General features: G+C 36.4%; 1 long non-coding RNA gene across 1 annotated transcript; it reads right to left on the minus strand.

Moving 5' to 3' along the window:
• Positions 1-216: 216 nt before the first annotated feature.
• LOC140251081 (uncharacterized) lies at positions 217-7,452 on the minus strand. The gene is made up of 3 exons (XR_011903363.1): positions 7,383-7,452; positions 7,088-7,157; positions 217-295 (listed from the first exon to the last, which is right to left on the minus strand). It is a non-coding gene; the product is annotated as an uncharacterized lncRNA (long non-coding RNA).
• Between the last annotated feature and the right edge of the window lie 600 nt (positions 7,453-8,052).

Below are 8,052 nucleotides of genomic sequence, written 5' to 3' on the forward strand. Positions count from 1 at the left end.
TTATCTTCAATATCATCATTTAAATGATTAATCTGCTCATAAGCATTATAGGCAGGTAGCTCTGCAAAAGGAGCAGCTACACCACCACCAATCAGTCACCAGCATTGTGCTCTCCAGTTTCTCTGTCCTGTGTGGGAGACATGAATGATGAGCTTGGGATAAAGAGTCACACAATTGGTGATTCCGAAAACTTTTCCATTTTCTTCCCAAAGGAGATCTTGCCTCTCTCGGTTTGCATTAACAGGGAGCCCTCTTGAACTGGAGATTCACTGCTGGCTCTTTCTTTGATCCTCTCCTAAAAATGTTTTTTATTACAACCATAAAGATTCCTTCAGCTTAACCTCTTGAGAAAGAAATATGTTGCAAATCTTGTAACTGTCTAGAAGACATTATAGGTCAGATGCTGACTCCCAGCTCTCTGGTGCATTAAAACTCAAATACATTTTTCAATTTTAAGGAAATTCAACAGCCTACCCTATTCTACCTCTCAAAACTTCCTGGTGCACCATATTTGTGACTGAGGTATAAGCTTTTATTCCTTGCTATTTCAGTTTTCTGTGGAGTATTGGTATTTTTCCTTTCATATGCGGTAAGGGATTCTCTATGTGCAGGAAGTCATCTAAAGAAGCACATCACAGTGCATACAAAACTCTTGGTGTATTAAACGTACCTGGGTTTTTGTGCTTCTCACACTGTTTTCTATTACTACAGTGGTGACAGATGAATGCTACTCTGAAAGTAACACCTCCTATCTTATTATGTTGGTCCACAACATCAGATGTGGATGTTGGTAGTACGGCAGTAGTGGATGAAACTTCCCACCAGTATTCCACCACATTTTGTTGCTGTGAAACAGATGGCAGCAGAGGGACAGTCTGACATGAAAGTGTATAAGCAAAGGTGTATCACTGAATTCCTCCAAGTGAGAAAGAATGGCATCCAACAACATTCATTAACCAAATAGTGGGTGTAACTACAGTGATGTGGTGGGTGGTGTTTTTCAGTAATACTGACAGCAAAGTGAAAGACAAGCCATGCTCCAGCCAGTCATGCAGATTCTCACAGGCACAGCATGCAGGCTCTTGTTCATCACTGGTGAAACAGCACAGCTAAGGCTGATGACTGTGTTGAATATTAGTGTTTTGCAGCTGAGAATCTGCTCTGTCAAATAGCGTTATTTTTCTCCTTGTATCCGTTTTTGTTTCCATGGATACAAGTAGAAGGCAATAGTTTCAGAGCAGCCTTTAATATACATATTTTAAACACTGATCAAATGCTCACTGAAGCCATTTTTGGAATTACTATGACTTTGTTCTGAATTATGTTACATTCACAATGAGGTTATTCTCCAATGAAAGTAGCAAGGAGCAGCTGGAGCCGTTCCTTGGCTCTGAATTTCTCAGGCTTATTCAATGTCCTGAAATTTTCCAGACAGAAGCTAATGATCGTAGTTTTATTTTCAAAAGGGTATTAGATTAGAAAAGAGAAATTGTTCTCATGTTATTAGAGAAATATTCTAGTATTATTTAGGAGAGTTTCAGTTTTGCTACATAATGTCTCATATTACAGGAAAACAAGATGGTATATAACCAAGTATACAAACTATGCCATAAAAGACTTTTGCCCCATTATTCATATATTATAACTACTTCACAGAAAATATTTGAAAGATATAAGGGTGAATTTCCTCTTTCTTTTTTTAATGCAGAAAATACAGCCACTGAAATCTCTCCTTACTGTTCATTCAAGTGAATTGAGTACTGAAGCGTACTGAAGTTATACTTCAGTTATGCAAAGATTAAGTCAACTGTGTCGACTTCTGCTTCAAACAAATTTTAAGATGTTAGGATCCCATGCTTAGTAAATTGCTGGATCTTTGTGCATCACCTCATTTAAACAGTTCTCTGTTCCTATTCTTAGTTTTCAAAATCAGCATATTTGCCATCTACGCTCTATTGGCTTTGTAAACCTTCCTGTATTGTCTTCTATGTGCAGCATGCCATCAAGGTTTCTATCAAGACCACCACAACTATCAATTTTCAGAACTGCAACTCATTCTGTAGTATTATTTGAAAGCATTAAGTTTCTATGTTGCTAGAAAATTGAGGTTGATAGTTTCCAAATTGATCTAATCAGTAACAGGACATCTTTTCTCTCTGAAGTGACAGGGGCACAACCAATATTCTCAAATAAAGGTGGTTAGGGTTGCTGAAGTGTCATCAAATAGTTTCAACAATTATTTTTTTCTCTCCCATTTATGTAGTCATTAGATCAAATTTGCCTCTTGGATGGGCTAGGATGTAAGGTATTGAAAAAGTAGCAATTGGAAGATTTGCTGAAGAATTATAAAGCCTCTGGGTCATGAAAGTGAGAGTACAATGTTATAATTTCAAATATCATTGCTTCAAACCTTCTCCCTACACCTGTTCAATTAATGAAAGGAAATAGAATCATTCTGCACTAAGAACTGTTAATACTTGAAACTGTTTCAAACAAAAAATGGTTTGCACCCTGAGGAGACAAAAGTGACACATGAATGTCATGCATTTGGAAATCATAATGCATTGACCGCAAAGAGGTATGAAACTCCTTAGCAGTAACTACTCCTTTCGTGGATAAAGACTACATTTTGCTACGTTTTGCATACATAAAAGGCAAAAACTGATAGCTTGTTCCTCAGAGGAAACATAGAAAACATATACAGTCAGAGCCAGAGTGATGATAATGCACTTTTGTAGCCCTTACTGCTGGGCACTGAACCTTTTTTTGTTTCAAAGTCCAAACTTTTGGGTTAAGTTATTCCAAAAGGAGATAAAAGATGAAGAATTAAAGGAAATGACCATAGCTAGTGATTTAATAACAGGCTATCACTAGACGGGCAGGGCATAAGATCCAAATGAACTTTTATCACTCAGAAACAGTGATAACATTAGCTCCACATTCTTTCTAAATTTATTCTAATGTAGTTAGGAATGAGAGATTAGATGACACAAGAATCCTCTGGTACTGAACTCAGTTCAGATTGATGTTCCTTCCTGCAGCCTTGGTGACACTTTTTAAATATCAGAATCCTACAAAAGATTTTCTCTGAAGATCAGTCCATCTCTAAGTGTGTTTTAATCTCATAAACATACATTTGATGATTTTTCCACTGATATTTTTTTTTTAAACTATAATTAAACGATATTTTTATTCTGTTTTCTGGGTATGATTCCGTCTTTAAATTATAGAACTTCAAAGTACCTCCTTACTTCAGGACTGAAAGCTTCCAATTCTCTTGATTTACAGCAAATACTGAGTTAACATTTGGTGCTAGGTCTGAAACATCTTGAAGCATGAAAAGGTTTTTCTAAGTATATTCAGCAAGGTTTTTATAGCTGGTCTCAATGTATTTCACTTGACTTAATGCTAATGTCCACACCTTAAAAGAAGTTACTTCTCTGCCTTTACTTCCCCCAGATAAAATGCCAGCTAATTGCTATGCTACAATATGGTGAACCCATGCCAAATATTCCATGTAAGTCCCCTACAGACATTATGGAGAGGGTGGAAAAAATCCAGGCCAGGCAAATGATTTGATCCAACAGTGGAAGGCCCTTCAGGAAAGTAGAGGTTGCCCTTAAAACTTAATTTATTATATGCTTTTTAAAAGTCATTTATGTATTGAAAAGCAGATTTCTTTTATATATTTCTGTGCTGCTCTGATTTTTATTTTTAACAAATATAGTTAGTAGCAGTATAATAGGCATCATAATGAAAATCAATAGAAGTAATTTTAAAAGTTGGAAAAATATATTCAAGTCTATGCCTATAGCTTTGGGACTACATGTATTTCTTCTTAGTAGTATAAATTAAGAAAATCTGTTAGTAAGTAGAGAGAAGAAAAGACTGAATATTGGTATGGTACACTGGTTTAGTACCAATTATTCATGTATTTTGACAGCTTAAAAATGTTTGTAAGCTCCAGTAGGGGAGTTAATATAGAAAACTTCTACTCTGAAATGGCTTCCACATAAAAAGTACTCCATTCATTATAAAATTTTTAAACTCTTGAAACCATCAGCTCCAAAATAAAAGATATGCTTGAACTCTCTGGTTTCCTTTTGACCACTTAAAATGCTGTCAGAAAATATGAATTTCCCAACATGTCTTAGAGTTCCTTATGCAGAGCCAAAGGAATGACAATAAGTCATACAGTCATGAAAATGGATTGGCCTCTTCTATCTGTAGGTGAAAAGGGCATTCTTGTAGGAAACACTTTTAGACACCCATTTCTTAAATGACGATTGACTTCTGAATTCTACTTCAGCTGAATACGAAACTGATCTGACTTTCTATTTAGCCTAGCCCAGAGCAGGAGGTTGGGCCATGTAACTTCCTGCATTGAGCGTCCTGTGATTTTGATACATGGAAAAGCAATGTCAGCTTAAGAATGTGTGTGTGTCATATCCCTGTACAGTCTTGCAGTTGTGCATCTGTTCCCCGCATCAGATTTTTTATGAATGACACATCTATCTTTTGAAGATAATTTCTCCATCACTAGTGCAACGATTATGCTAATCAAAACTGCACCTACACAGGCTATTTAATATCTCTCCAAGTGCAGAAACAGCATTCAGCCTGCTAATGAAGAATAAATTGAATGTTACCCTGAGGATATAATTATCCACAGAGTAAAGGGCACAGGATTAATATTTCTGCCTTTATTCTTGCTTCTCAAAATGATTTTTGGTTAATGAGTACAGCACATGGAAGTCTGTCTGTCCTGGACGCTCAATAGATGCCTGCTTCCACACTGACTGGCATGCTTTTTATGAACATAGAGTGTAAAAAGTTTAAGAAACCTAAATCCTTATGGCTTGAACAGGAGAACCAGGCTCTCTGACTCAGGATTACAATAACCTTATGAACAATAGTATCAGATACTAAAAATCTGCACGTAAACAAGTTAAACATCTCAGTTATATTCCATATGCAAGAGATCCAATTAGTTCATGATAAATATATTTCCTCCTAGGGATTTTGGGACTTGAATACTTCTTTTTAAATTTAACTGTTAATAGAATTTAGTCTTTTTTTGTGAAGCTAGAAGGTGACTGTAGAATTTTTTTTTCCTTATTGACGCATTTTAAATGCTCAAATGAGATGCTTTATACAGGAATGCAACTAGCTCAGATGATTTACTAACCTGGAGCTAATACTCCTTTTAATGCATATTAACCAGAAATCTTCTTACGCTGTCTCCCACTGCACATCATAGTAAAAACCTGGCTTTTTTTTTTTATTATTATCCCTCAGCAAAAATTTAAACAATGGCACAGAGTTTCACAGAACTCAGCACCTTTGCAAAGATTAAATTTGCTATTTGAAATTTAAAGCCAATAGCTTTAAAGCTCCTTATATACCACAACCTTAAATATATATATATCTGTTGAAATAAAATTCCAGTAGATAAGTGCCTCAGAGTAAAAATGTTTCCTTAATAACTTCATCATTAGACAAGCACCTGAAACAAGTTCCTTTCTAGGGAATAGAAAGTGGCTAATGGTTAATCTGATTACTTAAACTCCAAATAGCGAGGGGAAACAGAATTAGTCACACATCAAGAAGCTGAGTTTGGATTCATTTGAGAAAGCAAAGCAGAACTGTGATGTATTCAGATGTAGAAAACAGCGTCCATGATGCCTAGTTTTATGAAGAATCTTGTGAATTAGCTGAAGTCAGTTTTAGCCTTTGTTAACAATTACTTCCACCCTGTTATGCTAACTTTCACTACTGGTAAGGCAAAGCAAGATCAACATCCATTGTGGAGTAGAAAGACAAAAACAATATATCTATACATGTCAAAGCAGAGACGACAGCTATATAAATGCAGTTAATGATGCCACTGTGTGCAACCTTTTTGCACCAGTTAAGTGGTCAGTAATGGAATGGGTTAATCTGGCTATTAAGATTGCATCACTACTGACAGCCATTGCCTCTGCTATCCTGCCTGCTGTGGAGATGTGTGGAGAGCTGTCTTTCCCTGGTAATGGGTAATAGGAAAGGATATTACCAAGCTGTTAGAATACCCAAGAAATAAGAGAAATTAGTGCTTGTTGTTCACTATGTTATGAACCTGTGCTTTATGATCCAATTAGCTTTGCTGGGCTTTTTTGTTACAATTGTTTTTCCACTTTCCAGGGATGTTCTCCATTTCTCTGTCTGAGAGCTACAGTCCTGAAACTACAAGTCAGCAAATGTACATTCCTAGTTGTTTTAATAAAACTGTAAAAAAAAAAAAAAAAAAAAAAAAAAAAAAAAAAAAAAAATCTTCCACTGAACAACTGCTTGCCTCAACATGATTCCTTGCAATGTACTTTTGCAGTGAAATGTCCTACAGAACAGAGAAATTTGAAAGTTTTTTCTAGCATTACATACAGACTGTTATCTGTTAACAGTATTTGGGCTGCATGTTTTTTTCTGAATTAATCACTATCCTAAGACCATACCACATTACATTCAAATCCTGTCTTCTGAAGCTTTTCCTATTCTTTTCCTACAGCTGCTCAGTTATTTAAGACACTTTCTGAGATCTTTCAGTCTCAGCAGGAACCACTGCTGTACAAACTGCAACCTCACTATTACAAATGTAGTTTTGCTTACTTTCATACATTTTTTGCTTTAGCAAAGTGCTAAAAATCTTGAAATATTTTTTAAAATGTTCAGATTTGTAGTGATCGCACAAGTATTGGAATTGCAGTAGTTTATACCAACCATCACCACCACCTCTGCACTGAGAAAGCATTTGCTATATAGATCTCATTTGCTGTAGGCACAGATAATGGCAAGGGTAAAGCAGCCCTTCCAAATTCTGGGTTCCACACTGTTCTGAGCAGAGCAGCAAGCAGACTCATAGCTTAAGAAGAAATCAGGATTCCCCTTGCCTTCCTGACTGATTCTGAAATTCTTGACAAGCTCTGAAGTACTTCAAAGTGGCCAAGGCAGAGCACCCAAATACTGCCCTAAGCGTTGCATGAACAGAATGCTAACATTGTTTCTAAAAGTGCCCCGAAGCAGTATACCATTTTATGGATCAAAAACACACCAGTTCAAGTTTTCCACAGAACAACAAGAGTTCCCATGTTGTGGTGACGCTTTTTCTTGTGACTTCCAATCTATTCACAAGTTAGGGAACAAGAAAAAAAAGAAAAAAAAAAGTTACTAGACATTAATAGGTAAACATGTTAACACATTAATGACAGTGGAGGTTATCCATTCCTCATTCCTACAAATCCACAGAACTGAGTTCCTAACTGTAAGGTAGGAAACAATTTTAAAAAAAAAAAAAAAAAAAATGGTGGTAATAGATAGCCAAAGGTTATCTGTAGGAAAAACTCAACCAAAACTGATGCCTTCAGTCTAGCTGGAAAATGCTGAAGCTGGTCACCCAATCTCCACAAAGGAGCGAACTCAACAGAGTTGCTGCCATCGTGGTGGTCAGCCCTTAAATGAAGTCTAGGAGAGGTGGAGTCAAGCTCCACCCCTTCTGGAAGCACAGCTGAATTACCTTCACCTGTGCTCCCACAGCTGACCCAACACTTGCCTCAGCTGGTTAATCAGAGGTTCAGGCTGTGATTACCAGTTTCCCATACACTAACATACAAAGACTAATAAACTAAGAAAACTGGTTAGAACTGTGTCCTTTAATGGGAAAACTGACTTTAAGAAATCTGGCTCATGATCAGCTGTTTATTAATATGAACCATGGAAGAAAAAACATTTTTCTTTCATTATTTCAGCTCTGATAAGAAAACCGGGATACTTTCTTCCTTGTCACCTGTAAAACTGCATTCAAGCAAAATTTAGCAAATCAAGTGTTGACAAAAAGGAAACCTCTCGTGGCTCTGAGGTCACAACTTTCATCCCATACCTCAAACTAAAACTAATGCCACATGCTAAAATACCAAAACCCCATTCTTTCCCCCCTATGTTGCTACTAATTTATATTGCCCAGAAAAATTGTCTGACTCAGACTGAAAATAAGTGGAAGAGTATAAACTAGTTTCTTTC

The sequence above is a fragment of the Excalfactoria chinensis genome, chromosome 4 (genome assembly GCF_039878825.1).
Source record: "Excalfactoria chinensis isolate bCotChi1 chromosome 4, bCotChi1.hap2, whole genome shotgun sequence".
Taxonomy (NCBI): domain Eukaryota; kingdom Metazoa; phylum Chordata; class Aves; order Galliformes; family Phasianidae; genus Excalfactoria; species Excalfactoria chinensis.